Raw genomic sequence first — 21439 nt, 5'->3', positions numbered from 1 at the left:
ATACTGAAGCTGGAATACTGTAACAAAGCAGAATTATGATGTAAGGCAACTGCACAGCAAAAAAGGGACCAGTTTAGGACAAGAGGAGGAAAATAAATTCAGAAGGCACAGGAAAAAATACACAAATTAACACATAAAATAAAGGGATTTTAAAAACAGGCAGAGATTCAACATGTTAATGAAGTGGGCAATGAGTGAATGTTAGCAGCAAAAAAAGGTACAAGTGCAGGAATCTGGATATACAGAGATAAAACCACAGAGAAGAAGAAACATACTCATAGTTACCATGACACTCCATAAAAATCCCATACTTAAAATGTTTATTCTTATTCCAATTGGAAAAAACAATAATTTAAAAAACATTTTATTCAGCCTCCTGATTTTTTAAATATTTGTAGTAACTAATTCCTTGGAATTTCCATATGAACATTTCATATTAATGTTATTTGCCAGTATGACTGAGAAGACAGGCATAGCCCATCCTGCTGGACCATGGCTCTGTATGAGGCTTGCTGTCTTCGACCTCAGCAGAAACAGAAAAGACTGAAAATTGTCCAGGGAGGGTTTGAACTAAACTTTCCCTTTGCTTCAGTGAGCATGGCCACTACAGATCTAGCATCTGACACATTGGAAGTAACTTCTACAGACAGCAAAAGCAAACTAAGCAAGACTTGTTTTCACTCTGGAGGTCTCTCATAAAAGTTCAACAATATTTAATTTCCTCACAACAGTTTGTTACCTACCAGAGCACTATGTGCTTTTTGTAGTATTAAACACAATTTATTTTTCTTGAAGTCTATAGGAAACTCACCTAAAAACATGTATCATAACTTTTCAAGAAACTTCTAATCCAGTTTCACCACCCCCCCCAAAAAAACCCATCTAACCCACCCTAAAGTACATCCAAACAAAAAAGTATTTTTGATATGGTGTATACCACCCTCTTGGAAAGCATCCCAGCTAAATGTGAAAAATTGCCTATATTGCAAGTGGTCCAGGAAAAAAAAAGGTTAAAATATGTGAAGATGATATCCTGTAAGTGGCAGGGATTGTGTTGTTTGTAGTCTTTTGCAAAGATCTGGAGTATGGAGAAAAAGTAATTGAGATGAAAAATGAGCACTTAGAAATTAGAATGCTGTCAGGTAAGATATCTGGAATCAGGCTGCAAATTTAGGTGGATAAGTTGTTACTGTCAGTCACCAGTGATGTACAATATTAGTACAGGAATCCATACAAAAGTTACATACTGCATGCAGAACCGATAATGACATGAATGATCATTAATCTGCTAAACAGTAGGAAAGATTCCCTCAAAATAACAGATTTCATTTTTGAAAGAAAAATGATACTAGAAGAAATCAAAGACATAAGTGGATCACATTTATCTTATGCAATAATATTCTTTTAATGATAACAACTGAATCTTATAGTGTACTCTATATATAAATTTCATACATGCTACCTTCAAGCACTCAGTAGATCAATTTAATTAAACCATAGTTTCTCAAAATTGTAAAATAAATTTTATTCTGTGCCATTACCACAGATTACTACAGATGCATTTTTGAAGTGAAGTATACAGACTGCAGAGTAGATCTTCCTATAAATGTAGAGACAACTCAGTCAAAATATTAATTTATTATCTTTGTCTTTGTTGGTGCAATAAAGTGTAATAGTAAGTATACTTTTACACTGACATCTAGCAATGAGAGGGTCAAGTCAGTGTAATAAAGCTGGCAGACTAGCACAAGTGTCTCTGCTTGTGTTATAAATATTACATAGCAGACATTTTCCAAATGAGAATGTGAAGGAATATTCCAGAAAAGAAATGAAAATTTACCATGAACGTCAGAAAATTGAAACAGCCAAGTGTTCAAATACCCATGAGGGTAAAAAGTTGAACCTAAATCATGGAGGCATCAACACGTTAACATTGCTATCTCAATGTGGTTCAGAATACAGCCAGGAAATAAGTAACATGCATATACAAAGTGCCTTCAAACATATATTTTTATCAAAACCTATGAGGATTATTACAAGACAGTTAGAATATTTGTGAACTATTTTCAAGCACTCATATAAAATACAGATTAGACCCTTGATTAGTTTTCCACAATTCCTTGAACTCTCTCCAACCCCATAAGAACATTTTGCACACTGCAATCACCTTACGACACATCTGAAAGTAGATTATAAATAATATGGCAAGATGGAAAGCATTACAAAGTAAAACTAAGCCTTTGGATTGTGCCTTTTCCTTGCTGTACTTTGCTAAGCAACATGCTATTGGATCTTATGGGTCTGAATCATCTGGTACTGTCCATTAGTGGCTAAGTTACTGAGTCAATGTTCTTAGAATATACAAATAAGAAAATCTCCAAAACCGGATCTCCTCTTCTAGTCTCCAGCCTAACGATACATTTCCACTTCTTTTCTTTAGCAGAAGCTGTGTTTTGGCTGGAATAGAAGAGACTCATGTGATTCTTGTATTTGTCATGGAACTTCATTGAACATAAATATTGTTCACACCCATATTTGTCAATACTGTATTATGACTGCAACTATTTAAGCTCCACAATCAAAGTCCTTTACACATTCTCTATAGCCCTGCTAACATTTCCCAACTCAACTGTAAATTGGCACTTGGCAAAAGAAAACTTAATGCACTTGCTTATGGTCAAACAGCTGAAGTCTAGACCAGAGACAATGCACAAGTTTCTCCTTTTGAGTGATGTGAGGTTTTTGTTCATGTGTAATACTTTGATAGACCAAGTATTACAGTGCATTCCAGATAAAGTGTGCTGCTGAATACAAATCTCTGGCAGCAGCTCATGGCAAATTTTGCAGACCTCTATAGAAAAGGAAGAGATGTATGGGTGGTTTCTGGCTGTGAGATCAGGCACCCAGGTAATGCTCAGGTAGTGCCAGTCCCAGACACCAACAACACCAATGCCGCAGTGGCAAATTCCCTTTACAGACACAAGAGGCATGCAAAGGAAGGGAGCTACTGCCTCTCCATCAGTTCTCACACTGTGTTCGCCTCTCAATCCATCAAAGAGCTGTGAACAGAGCTGTGCCAGAAACAGCAGCATGGTGTTTCTCAAACTCTGCTAATTCCCTATGCTCAGTTTAATTATATGAACTGCTCTGGATACTAATCAACACATCACATTATGATGATGCAGTTATAAATGTAATTATAAAAGCAACATGAATTATTTCATTAAGTACATTTCAAGCTGTCTCTTTCTCTCCATTCCCTTTGTTGGCGACATACAGTGGGTCTGCTCAGAACTTCTGGGAACCAGGCCACAGACATATGACATGTTTGTACTGAAAAGCAGAGTCCTGCAGACCTGAATCAAGGAAAAAGTAACTTAGATGTCTGTTGGGAGTTTTGCCAGAATTATGACTGCAGTATTCAGGCCACTGTGTGCCAAGGACTCTGAAAATAAATGCTTCCTTACAGAAAATAATGTTTGATTTTAAAATCCAATTCCAGTACCCAAGTGGCAGGACGCAAGTCTGCCAGTGGCCCTATAAACACAGTGTCAATAACTGTCCATTCTTCTTTCTGCTGCTCGCTCTTTGTAATGCAGCAGTACTTGGCAGGCTACAACAGGGAGAACGGCCACACTCGGTGTGTGCTTTAGAAATAAAGGAAAGAGAAAGCACCAGTCTCAGACAACATAAAATTTAGGATTAAGAAAATAAAAGAACAAACATGAAGAGTTAAAACCAAAGAAGTTTCCACAGCCCTTTGCAAGAAAAAACGAGCCAGATTCCTGCCCTCCAAGCCTTCTGCTGTCCTTATGACAAGCTACGGCTTTGTCATCTTGATTCCTTTTTAGAGTAGATGGCACAAGTGGAGGAAAGCAGAACTCCACCAGAGCAAGTGGCCTTATATTACAGTTAGAGCATGGCAAGCAACCCCAGACTGATCACTGACATTTTGCCAGGTGATGTACACAGTTCTCAGGCTGTCATCTGTGCAACGTGGTGCAATGTGCTGAACACCCAGGTCTGCCCCATTTCCCAGGCTCACCCTGCTCTAAAGCTCAGTTTACATCTATATTCCAGCATGCTCCCACATATCAGGAATGCAGAGGGTCTGGAGTGTGATCAGCCATGCAAACACAGCCATGTCTGACAGGACAACAGTGACAGACATTTAGCACCTGACTGATTCAAGACCTGAGTAGCCCAAGGAACTGACAGAGTGGTATCAAATGCTGCAGAGACTATAGTTAAAAAATAAAATATCAAAATGTTCACTCAGAAGTGCTGCTTCTATTTGCAGCTCATGGGGTTTTGCTGAGCTAAAAGACAGGGTGAAGTTTCTTTATTCATTTCATATACAGGACTTTAATATGCATGCACTATAGGAACTATAAATTAAGAAGATAAAATAAATCTATTTTTCAGATGAACAAAGAAAATCCATGAGAAAAGAGAAAGAATAGTTGACATATTGTGTTTTACTCTGGCTAATGCTCTGACTTGTATAAGGATATGAACAAAATTTTTATCCAGAGATTCCACATGGGAAGGATACAGAAGCTGACTTCTGAAGTAAGAAAACCTATACTAAGCTCATGAACATTAAAAAATCCCTCCTTGCATTTATATCTAATATAATGACAATTTTCTGTATTAGGAATGACCTTAAAACAGGAAGCCTGAATTACACATATTGCTGGGGGATAAGATTCAGATGGATCCTACAGAAGGATGAACTTACAACTAAATTAAAACAAGCACATCATCAAAAGTATATAAACAGTCTCATTCATTGAAGTATGCCTTTTCTTGAAAGCAGCTTCAATTTGGAGGACAGAGACAATGAGATTAGTTTCCTGTACATTGACAAGATGAAGGAAAAAAAAGAAAAAACAGTTATAATTGTACTTTCTAATGAAATAGAATCATGTAGGGAGTTCAGACTATATAATAGTGATTCTCACTTCTTACAGATACATGTCTGTGTTGTTTAGGTTTTACATTACAAATCTAATTTTTATGATTTCTAACTAGGCATAAAATCCCACAATATGACAAAGAGTGTCAATATAAGGTCTCATCTTGGAAGTTCATTACTATTGTTTTCCTCTGCTAGTAAATTTTAAAATGCTTTTAAAGAAAGTTAGTCACAGTGATTAAGTTGAAAGGAGGTAACAATTAAAAGTCTGTTAGTCCCAAAAGTATTTTCTGTTCCTGTGTAATGAATAAAGAACCTATGGGCCTAATTCACCACTTTATTTTGGTGAAACTGTTATGCTTTCTATGGAGTTATTTTAAGAGACAGCCACAGTGCAAAAATACTTTGGACGTGTTGCAGTAATATATGGTTCCACTGGATTCAGTTTTAAAGAAAAATAACAGAAAAAAAAATAGAAGCAAAAAAATCAAGCAAAGTGAATACGCATGAGAATTCTGCAATAAAATTTAGGAGACAAATATCATTCTTAAATTCTGCATTCCATGATGTTCCAGAAGAATTCTACTGAAGAACTTGGGATGTACATAGAAAAAGAGCATGTGATATCTTGGAAACAAAAAGGCAGCAGAAAAGTCAAACTTTGCAAAATGTGGAAGATTACATACAGAAGGAAGGAACACAGAACTGTTTCATGCTTAAATAGTAGAATGAAGCAGATTCTGTTAAAACTGGTATGAGTCCCTTATTGTTTCTGAAGTGTTGTTCTTTACAAGGACTCTTCTATTAAGCTCTACCACAACCTGGAGGAAAAAGTCAAATTGCTGAAAAGTTCATGTGTTGAATGTCTGTTTTATACTGGTCTGTTGCTTTTGGTTTTGCTTTTCATATGACAAATATGAAAACATCAACCTATTTAATTTGCTTATGTTCTGATTAAAGTCAGGCATGATTTCTGTATGTTAAATTCCTAAAGATTGTTTTAATTGCACTTTACAAACTAGCAGGGACCATGTTAGGTTTTGAAAACCATAGTCCTCTTCTTAATTTCACTCTCATATATGTGACAGCTGGGGAAGAGCTCAATTTCAAGACGACATCATTTTCTCTGGAAGAAATACAGAACCAGTGATGTGTACAGAGCAGCCTCATTTTTTATCTGACTACAAAGACCAGGCTATAAGGGCTCTCAAAATGCATTATTTTAAATTGGGAAAAATCACACTGACAATGCAGACCATTTCAGTGATAACTAAAAAAATTGCATATTAGAACAGTTCTAATAAATCAGTGACATTTTAAACCAAACCAATTTGTATTTAAGATATATCTAAAACTAAAGCCCTCCACCAAGAACTGGAAATTGATCGGCTCAAAAGATGTTGAGCTCACAGAGTTTGCTTTTTAGGTGGAGGTTTCAGCCAGTGACATGTCATCCCATTGAGGGGTCTTCCTGAAAACTTTGATCCAATCATAAAATTTCCCTAAACCCTTCAGAAATATAATATCTGAATTCAAGCAGCCTCAGCTCATTCCCAGCATTTGTAACTAGCAATGAAGCTCTTGAATAAATTGTGTTTTGGAATATAAATCGAAATTGCAATGTCAAAAATTTTGCTGGCTGAACATAATACCCTGTTACACACAACCCTTTTTTTTTTCTCCAAGCTGTGGTTGCTTTCATGCTCACACTGAGAGCAGGTGGTCAGCATAAATATGTAGAATGTTTTGTTGAACACAGAAAATGTTGAGCACTAAAAATAATACATACATTGTTTAGATTCTCCAGAGGAGCTCCCCAGGTTTCACTGCAGCTTTTGAAACTCCAGTGCAGTGTGGAAATAGTGAAATTTTATATGCTTTTATAGAAGCTCCTTGTCACCTTCTGCTGAACAAATACTGGAAAACAACAATCTTGAACATTTCCCTAGTGTCAAAATAAATAAATAACAAATTTAAATTTGCTTCAGAGACAAGCATGACCCTTTAAATAAGTTTTTCACCTATATTTTGGTATGCATGATACATCCCTCAGAGACTACTTACAGAATTGAAGGACTTTGGCAATTATATGCAAATATGTTCACACAAAAATTTTCCCAAGGGATGACTGTTCTAAAACTTCTTCACAAAAGTCTCTTTGTCAACCTGGGGTAGTACAAATGCCCTGTAAGGAAGGTGATATATCACAAGCTGCAAACAAATAAGTATATGAAAAAACACACAAAACAGTTTGCAAAACACTCATAGGCTCTAAAATATGTTTTCATAAGGGTTTTCTGACCAATATCAAACTAAGATTAATTTTAACCTTCTCCTCCTCCCTCCAAAAGAAGAAGCGTGAATTCACCAGATGCATTATATAGCAAATCAGTCACCTTGCTGTCAACTTCTAACACTACTTTCACCACTGTGAACAAAAAGTTCAAAAGGGGGAGATCATCTGATTTTTCCTGACAATCCCTTTTCTATTTCCCAATCTGCAAGCATATATATTTGAGATATTTAGCTCTGGCTGGTTTGTTTCAGGTTTGATACTTTTCAGAAGCTTACTGTATGTGTGTTACCATATATGTCTCAATATGTTTTTTTTTAAAAAAGGAAAGAAAGGGGAAAAAATCATTCTGTTTCAAATAATGAGCATGTGCACCTTTTTGCCTCAGGCCTTCATACACAATTTAGCCAGAAAGCCAGGGCAGATCATGATTTAGCATTTGACATCTCTTGCCTTCAGGCCAGGGGAGACTAATACAGATTTCTGACTCTGAGCACACCATAGGAAAAAAAAAAAGTGAGAGAGAGGCCTTTTATTGACTAAATGATAAAGAGGTTTGTAATGATAAATAACAGTCATTTTATTGTGGAATTCCCCAGAAAAGATGCATTCCGCAGTGTCTGAAGAAGCCTAAAAGCCGAAGCTGGTTCCCTGTGGATCCAAACCTGTTAAGCTCCAATCTTTCCAGGCAGAAATAGAGGTCGCAAATTGCATAGGACCTGCACTATTAAAACTGTATAAGCACGATACATAATCACTGCTGCATCCAGGACAGTTAGCACTAAGAGGATTAGCTGAAGGCTGCTTCTGGCTCTCTCTCCCTCAGCCTGCATCTAAAACAAGCCTGGTACACATCCAGACTGCTTGAGAATTTTCTGCCAGCTTTGATCGATAGTTTAATTGTAAACTTTGGGAGCAATAATGGATAATTCAGCTTGAACCGTCCATTATAAGCGCTGTTGCAGAGGATGGAGCTTTCAAAATTAAACAAGAGTTGTGTAATATTATTACATTTGTACTGCTCACCTACAGTTAAATTCCATTTACAAATACTGTCTTGACAATGTATGGAGTTCAATAAACATGGGCCCAGGTGGGTTGAGTGGGGAAAGGGAAAAGGAGAGAATCTGAAGCCAATTATTTGCCATCTATTCCAGAAAGATTTTTATTTTAACTTCACATATTAAAATACATTGAAATGGAAACAGGAAGATAGGAGATAGAGACAGATTCAATCACTGAATTAAGTTGTGGTTACTGTTTTTACTGCAGCACCATGATGGAAATGTATCTAAATGTCTCTAGAAGGATCATGATACAGTAAAACCAGCAGAAAAAATATCCCAGGAAAGTGGTAAATATGCACTGCTCAGGTGGTCTATGTTGGCATAATCAAATTTTTAATAGGACTTGCACCAGTCAGTTGAGCTAGACTGGAGATATTCATGCTATCATATGGGCCATTTTCTGAAACACAAGAAGACATAGCAGCATTCTGTGGTGAGAAATCATCCTGTCTTGGAAGATGAATAGGCAGAATGGCCAGGAATTTAGCTATCAAGCTTTTTTTTTAATCAACAATTCTAAAATGAGGAGTGAGGAAGAGGGTCTTGTAAGAACATGGGATTTGAAATAAAAGCAGCAGTTCTGCAGGCAAAAACTGAATTCTGTTACAGAAACAAGCATTTTTCTAGTTTTATGAGTAAATTAGTTGCTCAAACAAAACTTGCTGAAAATTACAATGTGAGGTTAGAAAAGTAAATCATGCTACCAGGTTTCCAATGAATTTAGGAACTCAAGTCAAATTTACTCCATAAACCATTCCACAGCTTATTTGAATTAAATTAATTTCCTAATCATAATAAGACTGGTGAGATAGGAATGACTGTCAAGATCACAAAGATCTTTTCCCACTCAAAGGCCATTGACATCCATCTAAGATCTCCACAAGTCCATCTTAGTTTTCCCAGCCAAACTCTCATGTTTCGAGCTAATGACTAGGACTCACAGCCAGAAGTATTTTGTTTTGGCTTCCTCTGTTTTTGAGAAGGTGAAATCTGTATTTAACTGCATACTACACACAAAGGTCAGCTAAAGCTCTTCCTCTCCTGCCTGACTAGCACACAATTAAATGCATAGTATTTCTACTGCCTTTCTTATCACCCAGGTAGGACACCTTGACAAAAAAATGCCCAGCATGAAGAAAAGGAGCAAAAAAGAAAGTTTGTTTTTGTTTGCTAGCAAACCCAAAGCTCCACTTGAAAAATTATGCAAGTAGAAACAAACTGAATACTTCAGTGCAACTTGCAAACCAGGAAGCTGCTTGGCAGATGAAGCCAGGTAGCACCAATTTTTGCTGCACAACAGTACCTGCACTGTGTGTAAGCCATTGCCATGGAAATGCTCTAACTTTCATGGCTCAGTTATCTTCAAAGAAAACTTCATCTCATTCCACCCCTTTTCTTTTACAGCAAAAAAACATCTTTCCATTTGCTATAAGTTCTTTGTAAAATGATGCAGATTTAGGTGTCATAAAGTATTGACACATTTTTAGCCTTTAACTGTGGTTTTTCCTCTTGGGAAATGAAGCAAATAAAAGCTTTCTTTGCTGATCATTGTTTTTTAATGCCACCATATTGCTGCCAGCTCCAACAAAGAACTGCTTGTACCAACAAATCCTCCCTCAGACTGTGGGATGAGACCAGAGTTTGCATTCCAGGGAATCAGAGCTTTACCTATGGCACTAATAATCAATGCTTGGAGGGAGTCAAACTGCCATCCGCCATCAGGAGCAGTGTGGCCAGCAGGGCTAGGGCAATAATTTTCCCTCTGGACTTTGCACTGGTGAGGCTGCATTTTGAATCTTATGTTCAGTTTTAGGCCCCTCTCTGCAAGAAAGACATTGAAGTGCTTGAGCACATCCAGAGAAGGACAAAAAAGCTGGTAAAGGAGAAGTCCAATGAGGAGTGGGTGAAGAAGCTGGGGATGTTTAGCCTGGAGAAAAGGTGGCTCAGGGAGAAACTTTTTGGTTTCTATAACCATCTGAAAGGAAGGTGTAGCCAGGTGAGGGTCAGAGTCTTCTTCCAAGTTACAGGTGATAGGACGAGAGGAAATGACCTGAAGTTGAATCAGCAGGGGTTTAGGTTGAATATTAGGAAAAAATTTATTCACTGAAAGGGTTGTCAGGCATTGAGACAGACTGCTGAGGGAAGTGGTGGAATCGCCATCCCTGGAAGCATTAAATAAAAAAAAATTTAGATACAGCACTAATTTTTTGCCAAATTTTTAATCTGATCAGGTACATATTAGGAGAATGTTACAGGAACAGTTATCAACTACAAGCACAAGGCAGCTTATGATTAATTCTGTTTGGTAAAGAAGATTTCAGTTTTAAAAATAGGAACGGATTGGAACTATTCAAACTATTCACAGAGTTTTTTTTTTTTTTAGGATATTGAGGCTAAAACTGAAATACTAGGAAAATCAACAGAGTCCATCCAACTTGTCTTACAGCTTTCACGGGCCCTTCACATAAAAAGAAATTAGGCAAAGCTCTGTGTGTGAAAATAAGGTGGAATTTGTTGGCCGAGTTACTGGGGTGATTGACAGAGTTTAATCTATCAAATTGTGTGCTGCAGTCACAAGCCATCAACCTGTGCACAGCAATCACAGGTTCAAGGATAAGCAGTTAGCATCCCTCAGAATTGAGATGTTAGCCCAAGTAGAGGTTAATAAAAGCTTCCTATTTTCCTCCTCCTTTCCTGAGAAACAGATTAAGAGCATTGTATTTGTTCAAAGGGAAAAAAAAAGTAAAAAAGGAAGCTATGTGTGTAAAGCTAAGAGTTTTTGGTTGTGTAATTTACAATACAGTTTGGCCTTTAGTAATAATTCTCTTTGCTTGAAATGGATAGACCAAAAATCACATAACCCAACTGAAATATCACGATTCACTTTAATGTCTCTCCCTCCCTTTTTCATTTCCCAGAGTCACCTACCACTCTCAAGACTATCTGTCCTATTCCCCTCATTTTTTAACTCTCAAGAACGAAATTCCTGAAATTTATTTCTATCAGAAAGCTCAACAGAGGCATAACAAAGAGGCATGCAAAACCAAACCACTGCAGGTAAGTACACTTAATTATTCAGTGTATATAAGCTCATTCTGTCAAGAGGCAGTGCTATGGTTGCCTAAGCTCTGAGTTAGTTTATCCAGAATGAGCTCTGATCCTTCAGACCCTTTGTCTCTTTCTTGCACTTGACATGCAGCGAATGCCCACAGCCCTCTCCTTCTCAGAGCTGGATATTGGAAGAGTTATTAAAACATTTAAGACGCACAAGAGTTCTGTTCTTTCTTAGCAGGCTCATGTGAAAGGAACTAAACTAGCATTTGCAACTGTGGAGTTTCTTATTTCCAATTTCCTTTGGCTCTCAGTAGCATTTTTTGTCAAGACTAATTTCATCCCAGTATATCTGATAAGAGATTTTTTAAAATACACATTCTTGGTGAAGATACAGTATTCATGTGGGCATCCAGCCATTTCTTCCAGAAAGAAAAAAGTACTTTTATGAAAGCTCTTTAGTTTTCTATTTGTAGAAAAACTTCTTGGCAGATGCTGCTTAATTGATATGCACATTTCCAAGGTCACTTTTTACAGCAAAATAAATATTTCTTTGGTTTCCTTTCTAAATCCCTGTATTTTCCTCGTTATGATATCTATGACAACAGGACTGCGTGTTGAAGCATGGGGTCACACACAATTTTTCATAAGCATACACTTCTCCTTGGAAGAGATTTTTACTGTCTACCCAGCAGTGCACTCCAATGGCACACATGACAGCCTGAAAAGCTTGGGAGGAGTTGAAGAAATGCTGTGCAAAGAACTCCAGTGTGGGAACAAGGCAACAAACCTTGTTGTTGGCAACAAGGTTATAACCACAAGGAAACCATCACTAATAAATGTTGGTCTTCTGATACACTGCTTAGTAAGATCCTGTTCTATAGCCCCCAGCTCTGGCTAAGTGCCACTGCCATTAGAAACCCACGATAAAATGCCTCTTGGTTTTAACAGGATGAATTATGCCAGTTATATTGCTTGCTTCTACACACCCTAACACAGTGTCCTTATACTCAGATCAGATACATGCAATCAGGTGAGTTTATTTAGTTACTTACTGTCCTTGAAGGTTTTGCAGATCACTGTGGCCTGTGATTTTCTAGGAGAGGTTCAGCTCTGTTGTCTCCATCACGTCTGAGCAGCTCCTGTTTCCAATCACTTGGTGGTGCTGCAGGAGAACCAGAAGGGGCATCTCCAAACCTGCCCATAGGGAACATATTTTTGCCCTCTTCTCTTTATTATTTAATGAAAAGAATAGTCTGGAAATATGTTTTAGCTAGTCAGGGAGACAACTGACCAAACACTTCACCTATATCCCAGTGCTCCATACCAGCTCCATGGCTTTTAGCATCTGTTGGAAAACAAGAGAACCACTCCTTCAAGGCCACAAAGTGCTGGTATCCATGCTCGGCTGTCTTGGTTAGACAAGACAGGAGTCTGTGAAAGAGGGCAAAGCCTCCTGTACAATGGAGAACGGCAAACCCCCCTCCCCCTGAATTACCAGGATCTTTAAATTAAAAGGCTCTCAGGCAAAGATATGGGAGTGGGAGTAACAATTCTTTACTAGGAGAAAACTGGACAACAATTTAAAAAAAAAGGCAAATGCAATCGGTACAAACAAAACCAGTGAAAGAAAAAGTCTAGAACCTGAGGAATGCCAGTACAGTTTTGCTGGGACAATTGCTTTCCCTTGCAATAGTTGATGAGTTGCAGCTGAAGTGGTGATCTTTAGAAGGGTATAATTTTCCTCTGAAGATCTGGTGGCAGTGGGGCCGGTCTTCCTCTGTGCCGGGGTTGCCTCTGAGCTCCGCTGCCGTCGCCTCTGCGCGCCGGCTGCTTCGCTGCGAGTGCCACCGAAGAGAGAGCGAGAGAGAGCTGCTTCCCCAGGAATCCCGCGAAGAGAGAGAGAGAGCTGCTTCTCTCGGAGTCCCGCGAAGAAGAGAGAGAGCTGCTTCCCCCCTCTGGGTGGGACCCCTCACGGTGTTACATTTTTTTCAGCTTTTCATTAAATCAGTCAATGGTGTATAAACAAACCATTGCCTCTACAGGACAAACCATTGTCTCTGAGAGAGATAACAAAAACCTGTCCAACCGGTTCGCCTTCGACAGATGGCAAATGGAATACAAGCTTATCTTACAACCCAGGACATTATCCACCCCTTATTCTATTTCCATCTGCACACCATGAAATCTTACACCCAGTTCTCTCTTAAGACCAAGTTTCCCTGTGGTACACAGCGGGTCTCCCCATCTTCCTGCATTACCCACCAAGTGTAACCAGGTCCTTGAGCAAAGACAATCCCACGAATGGGTTGGTCTTTGCCTGAGGTGGGATTAATCCAAACAGTTTTCCCTAAAATACCTTTCATATGTACTACAGGGACCTTATCTCCATCTACTGCGTGTAAGGGTTCTGACTGAGCAGGGCCAGCTCGATTGACAGACCCCCGGGTGTTGACCATCCAGGTTGCTTTTGCCAGGTTAATTTCCCAGTTTCTAAATGTTCCCCCACCGAGTGCCTTCAGGGTAGTCTTAAGGAGTCCGTTGCACCGTTCAACTTTGCCGGCAGCTGGAGCATGATAGGGAATATGATATATCCATTCGATACCATATTCTCTGGCCCAGGTGTTGATAAGGCTGTTCTTGAAATGGGTGCCGTTGTCAGACTCAATTCTCTCAGGGGTGCCGTGTCTCCACAGGACTTGTTTTTCCAAGCCTAAGATGGTGTTCCGGGCAGTGGCATGAGGTACAGGGAAAGTCTCCAGCCATCCAGTGGTGGCTTCTACCATGGTCAGCACGTAGCGCTTGCCTTGGCGTGTCTGGGGCAGTGTGATGTAGTCAATCTGCCAGGCCTCCCCATACTTGTACTTGGACCACCGCCCACCATACCATAGGGGCTTCACTCTCTTGGCCTGTTTGATGGCAGCACACGTCTCACAGTCATGGATAACCTGGGAAACACTGTCCATGGTTAGATCCACCCCTCGGTCTCGTGCCCACTTGTAGGTGGCATCTCTGCCCTGATGACCTGAGGCATCATGAGCCCATCGAGCCAGGAACAACTCCCCCTTATGGTGCCAATCTAAGTCTATCTTTGACACTTCTATTTTTGCTGCCTGATCTACCTGCTCGTTGTTCCGGTGCTCCTCATTAGCCCGACTTTTGGGGACATGGGCATCTACATGACGGACTTTCACCGTCAGCTTTTCCACCCGAGAGGCAATGTCTTTCCATATATCAGCAGCCCAGATTGGCTTTCCTCTACGTTGCCAGTTGGCCTTCCTCCACCTTCCCAGCCAGCCCCACAGAGCATTGGCTACCATCCATGAATCAGTATAAAGGTAGAGCTTTGGCCACTTCTCCCTTTCAGCAATGTCCAGAGCCAGCTGAACGGCCTTGAGTTCAGCGAGTTGGCTCGATCCACCTTCTCCTTCGGTAGCTTGTGCAACTTGGCGTGTGGGGCTCCATACGGCTGCTTTCCACTTCCGGTTCATCCCTACAATGCGACAGGAACCGTCAGTGAAAAGAGCGTAGCAGGTCTCCTCTGCTGGTAGTTGGTTGTATGGTGGAGCTTCTTCAGCCCTTGCCACTTGTACTTGCTCCTCATTATCAGTGAGACCAAAGTTTTCACCTTCTGGCCAGTTCGTAATTATCTCCAAAATCCCAGGGCGATTCAGGTTTCCAATACGGGCGCGTTGAGTGATGAGGGCAATCCATTTGCTCCATGTGGCGTCAGTGGCATGGTGGGTAGAGGGAACCTTTCCTTTAAACATCCACCCCAGCACCGGTAGTCGGGGTGCCAGGAGGAGTTGTGTTTCTGTGCCAATTACCTCCGAGGCGGCTTGAACTCCTTCAAAGGCAGCCAAGATTTCCTTCTCTGTGGGAGTGTAGTTGGCTTCAGACCCTCTGTAACTTCGGCTCCAGAATCCCAGTGGTCGGCCTCGAGTCTCCCCAGGCACTTTCTGCCAAAGGCTCCAAGACAACCCATGGTTCCCGGCTGCAGAGTAGAGCACATTCTTGACCTCTGGTCCCGTTCTGACTGGGCCAAGGGCTACAGCATGAGCGATCTCTTGCTTGATCTGGGTGAAGGCTTGTTGCTGCTCAGGGCCCCAGTGGAAATCATTCTTCTTTCGGGTAACCAGATAAAGAGGGCTCACAATCTGGCTATACTCAGGAATGTGCATTCTCCAGAAACCTATGGCACCCAGGAAAGCTTGTGTTTCCTTTTTGCTGGTTGGTGGGGACATAGCTGTGATCTTGTTGATGACCTCAGTGGGAATCTGGCGCCGTCCATCTTGCCATTTCACTCCCAGGAACTGGATCTCTCGGGCAGGTCCCTTGACTTTGCTCTTCTTGATGGCAAAGCCAGCTTCTAGTAGTATCTGGATGATCCTCTCACCTTTCTCAAAAACTTCTGCCGCTGTGCTCCCCCACACAATGATGTCATCAATGTATTGCAGGTGTTCTGGAGCCTCACCCTTTTCTAGTGCAGCCTGGATCAGTCCATGGCAGATGGTGGGGCTGTGTTTCCACCCCTGGGGCAGTCAGTTCCAGGTGTACTGCACGCCCCTCCAGGTGAAAGCGAACTGAGGCCTGCATTCTGCTGCCAGAGGAATGGAGAAAAACGCATTAGCAATATCAATGGTGGCATACCACTTTGCTGCCTTGGACTCCAGCTCGTACTGGAGTTCCAGCATGTCCGGCACAGCAGCGCTCAGCGGTGGAGTCACTTCATTTAAGCCACGATAGTCCACAGTCAATCTCCATTCTTTGTCAGATTTGCGCACAGGCCAGATGGGGCTGTTGAAGGGTGAGTGGGTTTTGCTGACCACCCCTTGGCTCTCCAGCTCCCGAATCATTTTGTGGATGGGGATCACGGCATCTCGATCCATCCGATACTGCCGGCGGTGCACTGTCGAGGTCGCAATTGGCACGCGTTGTTCTTCCACCCTTAGGAGTCCTACTGCAGAGGGGTTTTCTGACAGTCCAGGCAAGGTGTTCAATTGCTTAATGTCTTCTGCCTCTACAGCAGCTATTCCAAAAGCCCACCTGAGTCCCTTTGGGTCTTTGTAATATCCGTTCCGGAGGAAGTCTATGCCTAGGATACACGGAGCATCTGGGCCAGTCACTATAGGGTGTTTCTTCCACTCCTTCCCAGTCAGGCTCACCTCAGCTTCCACCAGAGTCAATTGTTGTGATCCCCCTGTCACACCAGCAATGGAAACAGGCTCTGCCCCCACATGTCCCGATGGTATCAGAGTACACTGTGCACCAGTATCAACTAAAGCATCATATTTTTGTGGCTCTGATGTGCCAGGCCATCGGATCCACACTGTCCAGAAGATCCGGTTTTCCCGTGCCTCTCCCTGGCTAGAGACAGGGCCCCTCTAACACTGGTTATCATTCCTTCCCTGGGCATACATACTAGAGGTCCCTTCAAGGGGGTCTGACAGATCGTACCCACAAGCTTGGTCACGGGAGGTTGAGGCTACCTTCACTTTGGTGGAACTCCCCCGGTTAGAGTTTCCCTCCTTGAGTTGACGGACCCGTGCTGCCAGGACAGAAGTGGGTTTCCCATCCCACCTCCCCATGTCTTCCCCATGGTCACGCAGGAAGAACCACAGATTAGCCCTTGGGGTGTACCCTCTCTCTCTAGCTGGGGATTGTTGGGTGCTGATTCTGGGGCCTGTGACTCTCACGGGTGCTGTATTAACCTTCCTTATCTCCTCCCTCATCTCCTCTTTAAACTCCTTAATCACAGCTGAGATATGAGCCTGCATTGGGCCATTAATCATACTCTCATAATTCCTAAGTTTGTTGGCAACAGAACCTATTGTCTCCCGGTGGGTGTCAGCATTGATCGTTGCAATGAAGGTGGCGTATTGAGATGGCCCAAGATTTGCCAGACTCCACAGCATTTGTCCCGTACACCTGACCTTGTCAGGATCATTATTGTGTCGTCCATCCCTCCCAAAGAGTACCTCCAATACTGCCACTTCCCTCAGCTGTTGGATCCCTTCCTCGAGGGTCTTCCAGCGCATTCTATGATGGTGCTCTTGCATTCTCTCTCTGTGGATAAACCTCTCCCTGACACTCATTAAGAGCCGCTCCCAGAGAGAAAGGGACCCTGGTTCCCTTACAAAAACCTGATTTATACCCGAGTCCTGGGTCAAGGGTCCCAAGTTCCTTGCCTCACCACCGTCCAGCTGCACGCCTGTACCCATAAGATCCCAAACCCGGAGTAGCCAGGTAGCATAAGCCTCACGCCCTCGTCGCACAATGTCTTTATGCAGATTGCGAAGACTTTCGTACGTCAGGGACTCGGTGATGATAGCAATCTCTGGCTCCCCTGTGGGTTGTGAGGTTCCTCCATTCCTGTCCCTATCTGCAGGGTGCTCTGCTTTCACCTTAGACTTCCTTGTTTCTACCGGGGCCACTGCTGCTGACCGTGACTGCCCTTGTGGTTCAGCTGGAACCTGGACAGTTGTAACATTAGTGGGTTCCACAGCTGTACTATTAGACTGTCCCTCCTCAAGGCAAAGGGCCGGTTTCTCACCAGCTGGGGAAATGCACTCCTTCAGCATCTCTCGTATCTCCTTAACCAGAACCCTCACCCAATCTGGGCGGTTCATTTCTGAGGTGGGCTGTGGGGCAGGGTCAGGCTCTGGAGCAGCAGCATCTCGAGTCTGTGGTGTAGGTGTGAGGGTAGTTATCCAGGTTAATCTTCCCTTATCTCTGAATGCTAAATATAACAGGACTATCAGCAACACCACCCATTGTATGGTATCATTAGCACTTATAAAGGATCTTAACCCTTTGAGAACTGGTGGAGCAGACCCAAAAAGATGGTTAAAAGGTTGAGAGAAAGTTTGCCCAGGTGCTATTTCCTCGCAGTAGGTACCGTTATTAAAGTAACCCCAAAAACATACAGTTAACGTGTGATAGCTATGAATCCATGTACCTGCCTTCCAGAGGAAATTAAAGATCCATGAATTCCTCACCCAATTAACCCAGAAGCCAAACTTGATAACAGACACCGTAGCCTTAGTTATAGGACCCATTTTTAGATAAGGGTCTGCAAATGGGAAAAGTATAGCTACGATCACATGCCACCCAAACCAAGGTAAACTAGACCACATGGTGATGCTGAAGATGTTTTTACACACAACAAAACCAAATTACGTAAGAACTGTTAATCCTTTTTCCCTCTCAATGCCCTCGGGCCTCACGTTGATGCGCCAAATTCTGTCTTGGTTAGACAAGACAGGAGTCTGTGAAAGAGGGCAAAGCCTCCTGTACAATGGAGAACGGCAAACCCCCCTCCCCCTGAATTACCAGGATCTTTAAATTAAAAGGCTCTCAGGCAAAGATATGGGAGTGGGAGTAACAATTCTTTACTAGGAGAAAACTGGACAACAATTTAAAAAAAAAGGCAAATGCAATCGGTACAAACAAAACCAGTGAAAGAAAAAGTCTAGAACCTGAGGAATGCCAGTACAGTTTTGCTGGGACAATTGCTTTCCCTTGCAATAGTTGATGAGTTGCAGCTGAAGTGGTGATCTTTAGAAGGGTATAATTTTCCTCTGAAGATCTGGTGGCAGTGGGGCCGGTCTTCCTCTGTGCCGGGGTTGCCTCTGAGCTCCGCTGCCGTCGCCTCTGCGCGCGCCGGCTGCTTCGCTGCGAGTGCCGCCGAAGAGAGAGCGAGAGAGAGCTGCTTTCCCCGGGAATCCCGCGCAGAGAGAGAGAGAGCTGCTTCTCTCGGAGTCCCGCGAAGAAGAGAGAGAGATGCTTCCCCCCTCTGGGTGGGACCCCTCACGGTGTTACATTTTTTTCAGCCCTTCATTAAATCAGTCAATGGTGTATAAACAAACCATTGCCTCTACAGGACAAACCATTGTCTCTGAGAGAGATAACAAAAACCTGTCCAACCGGTTCGCCTTCGACAGATGGCAAATGGAATACAAGCTTATCTTACAACCCAGGACATCGGCACAGGCAAAAAGCCCACATGCCTTGCAAAGTAAAAAGGGCACCATCTTTGGGATTAAAACATGTCATTTACTGTACTTTAGTAAGTACATGCCTGTACTTTAGTAGTAGGAAGGGATATCAGCATGTGAAGACACACACCAAACAAGAAGCAATCCACGCTGAAACAACCTTACAGTTCAAGACAAAAGAACACCTTCTTTTGGGCAGTAGAATAAATAAATATCAGTATTGCAAAAGATTCAACATGAACTGCAGGAAGGGAGGTCACTACCACAGTTCTGATGGACCTTTGTCAAGAATTCAGAAAAGGCTCTTTAGCAGAGACAACAATGACTTGTCGCTTTGGATTTTTGTGGTCAGGTTTTGGTAGCAGCAGAGCTCCAGGGATGGTTTCTGAGAGAAGCTACCAGGAGCTTCCCTCATGTCCAACAAAGCCATTGCCAACCAGATCCAAGACTGACCCATCACTGACCAAGGCTGAGCAACAAGTTGTTGCAATTTTGGGATAATATGTTTAAGAAGGAGAAAAAGTTGTCACACAAGAGCAATTGCAGCTGGAGAGAGGAGTGAGAATATGTGAGAGAAACAGCCCTGCAGACACCCAGGTCAGTGAAGGAGGAGGGGGAGGAGGTGCTCCAGGTGCCAGAGCAGATTCCCCTGCTGCTGCCCCGAGAGATTCACAGTGAAGAGATCCACCTGCAGCCCACAGAGGACCAGCTGGATGTGCACAAAGGACGTTGTGACCTTGTGAGAAGCACACGCTGGAGAAGACTCCTGACAGGATTTGCAGCCCTGTGGAGAGGGGAGCAGGTTTGCTTCTCCACCCTGGAGCAGGTTGGCAGGACTTGTGACCTTGTGGACACCCACACTGGAGCAGGCTGTTCCTGAAGGATTGCACCCCACAGAAGGGACCCACAGTGGGGAAGTTGATGAAGAACTGCAGCCTGTGGAAAGGACTTGCCTTGCAGAAATTCATGGAGAACTGTGTCCAGTGGGAAGGACCCCACACCAGAGCCAGGGAGGAATGTGAGGAGCCCTCTCTCTGTGGAGGAAGGAGTGGTAGGGACGTGTGATATACTGATCACAGCCCCAGTTCCACATCGCCCTACACCACTGTGGGGAGGAGGTAGAGAATTTTGGAGTTAAGCTGAATCTGAAAAGCAGGGAAGGGTAGGGGAAGATGTTTTTAAGATTTAGTGTTAATTCTCATTATCCTACTCTGACTTGTTTGGCAATAAATTAAATTAATTTCCCCCTTGATTGGCAATAAATAAAACTAACTTTCCCTAGATCAGGTTTGTTTTGCCTGTGATGGTGATTGGTGAGTGCTCTCTCCCTGCCCTTATGTCAGCTCAGGAGCTTTTGCTATATTGTCACTCCCAGTCCAGTGGAGGAGGGGTGTGCTAGAGCAGCTCTGGTGGGCACCTGGGTCAGCCCACCACATAGGAGCTAACGTAAGGTACAAGTTAGCACAGCTATGACTCAGGGTATACCAAAGTTCCACCAGCTCCTGCCAATCACTTCAAGAAAGGTCCTAGGAAAATTCCAATAAACCGAACACTTATAAATGTTTTGTAAAATTTTGTGGAGATGAAAATGCTGTTGCATACATACATGCAGTATACAGGAGTATAGGACAATAGGACAATTAAAAATCAGATATATAGGCTATCCTCTATTATTATGTGTGAATGTTCGTAAACAGATTTCTATTAAAATGTGGGTGCTTAATTTCTAAGACACTAGTTTTGGTACAAGTGATGTTCAAGTCCAAGCTAATCACAATGGGAGAAAAATGCTTACAGCAGATTCTTGACATCTTGTACCTCAAAAGAGTGAGGTCACTACTCTCAGGAAAACTGACCAGGCAGCTCTGCTAGCAGCCTGCATGCATCGCGAGTCAGGATTCCATGCAATATGCTCTCATCCCCACTAAGGCAAATTTTCCTTGCATGATACTTTTATGAAGATCAGCAACTGAGGAAATAAACATTGCTCTAAGCTTGGTGATGGCCAGTCCAAAACCCTTCAGCAAAGAGCCAGTCACAAAAGAGCAGATAATAATTCCCTTGTGCTGACATCCACTTCCAGTCCGTGCTGTAGCAGTAATTCGCCTTCGCA

The 21439-nt window shown here is 42.4% G+C and overlaps 1 long non-coding RNA gene across 1 annotated transcript in view; it reads right to left on the bottom strand.

Annotated features, from left to right (window-relative positions):
• The window catches only part of LOC146768280 (uncharacterized), a 67361-nt gene extending 46622 nt beyond the window's left edge, over positions 1-20739 (bottom strand). Inside the window, exons 1-2 of the long non-coding RNA XR_014952705.1 lie at positions 19312-20739; positions 12385-12732 (exon numbers count right to left, since the gene is read on the bottom strand). This is a non-coding gene — a long non-coding RNA (uncharacterized LOC146768280). The remainder of the gene's footprint in view (positions 1-12384; positions 12733-19311) is intronic.
• Positions 20740-21439: the final 700 nt, after the last annotated feature.

The sequence above is a fragment of the Lonchura striata genome, chromosome 2, assembly GCF_050655825.1.
Source record: "Lonchura striata isolate lonStrDom1 chromosome 2, ASM5065582v1, whole genome shotgun sequence".
Classification (NCBI taxonomy): domain Eukaryota; kingdom Metazoa; phylum Chordata; class Aves; order Passeriformes; family Estrildidae; genus Lonchura; species Lonchura striata.
This window is presented reverse-complemented; position numbering and strand designations above follow the sequence as displayed.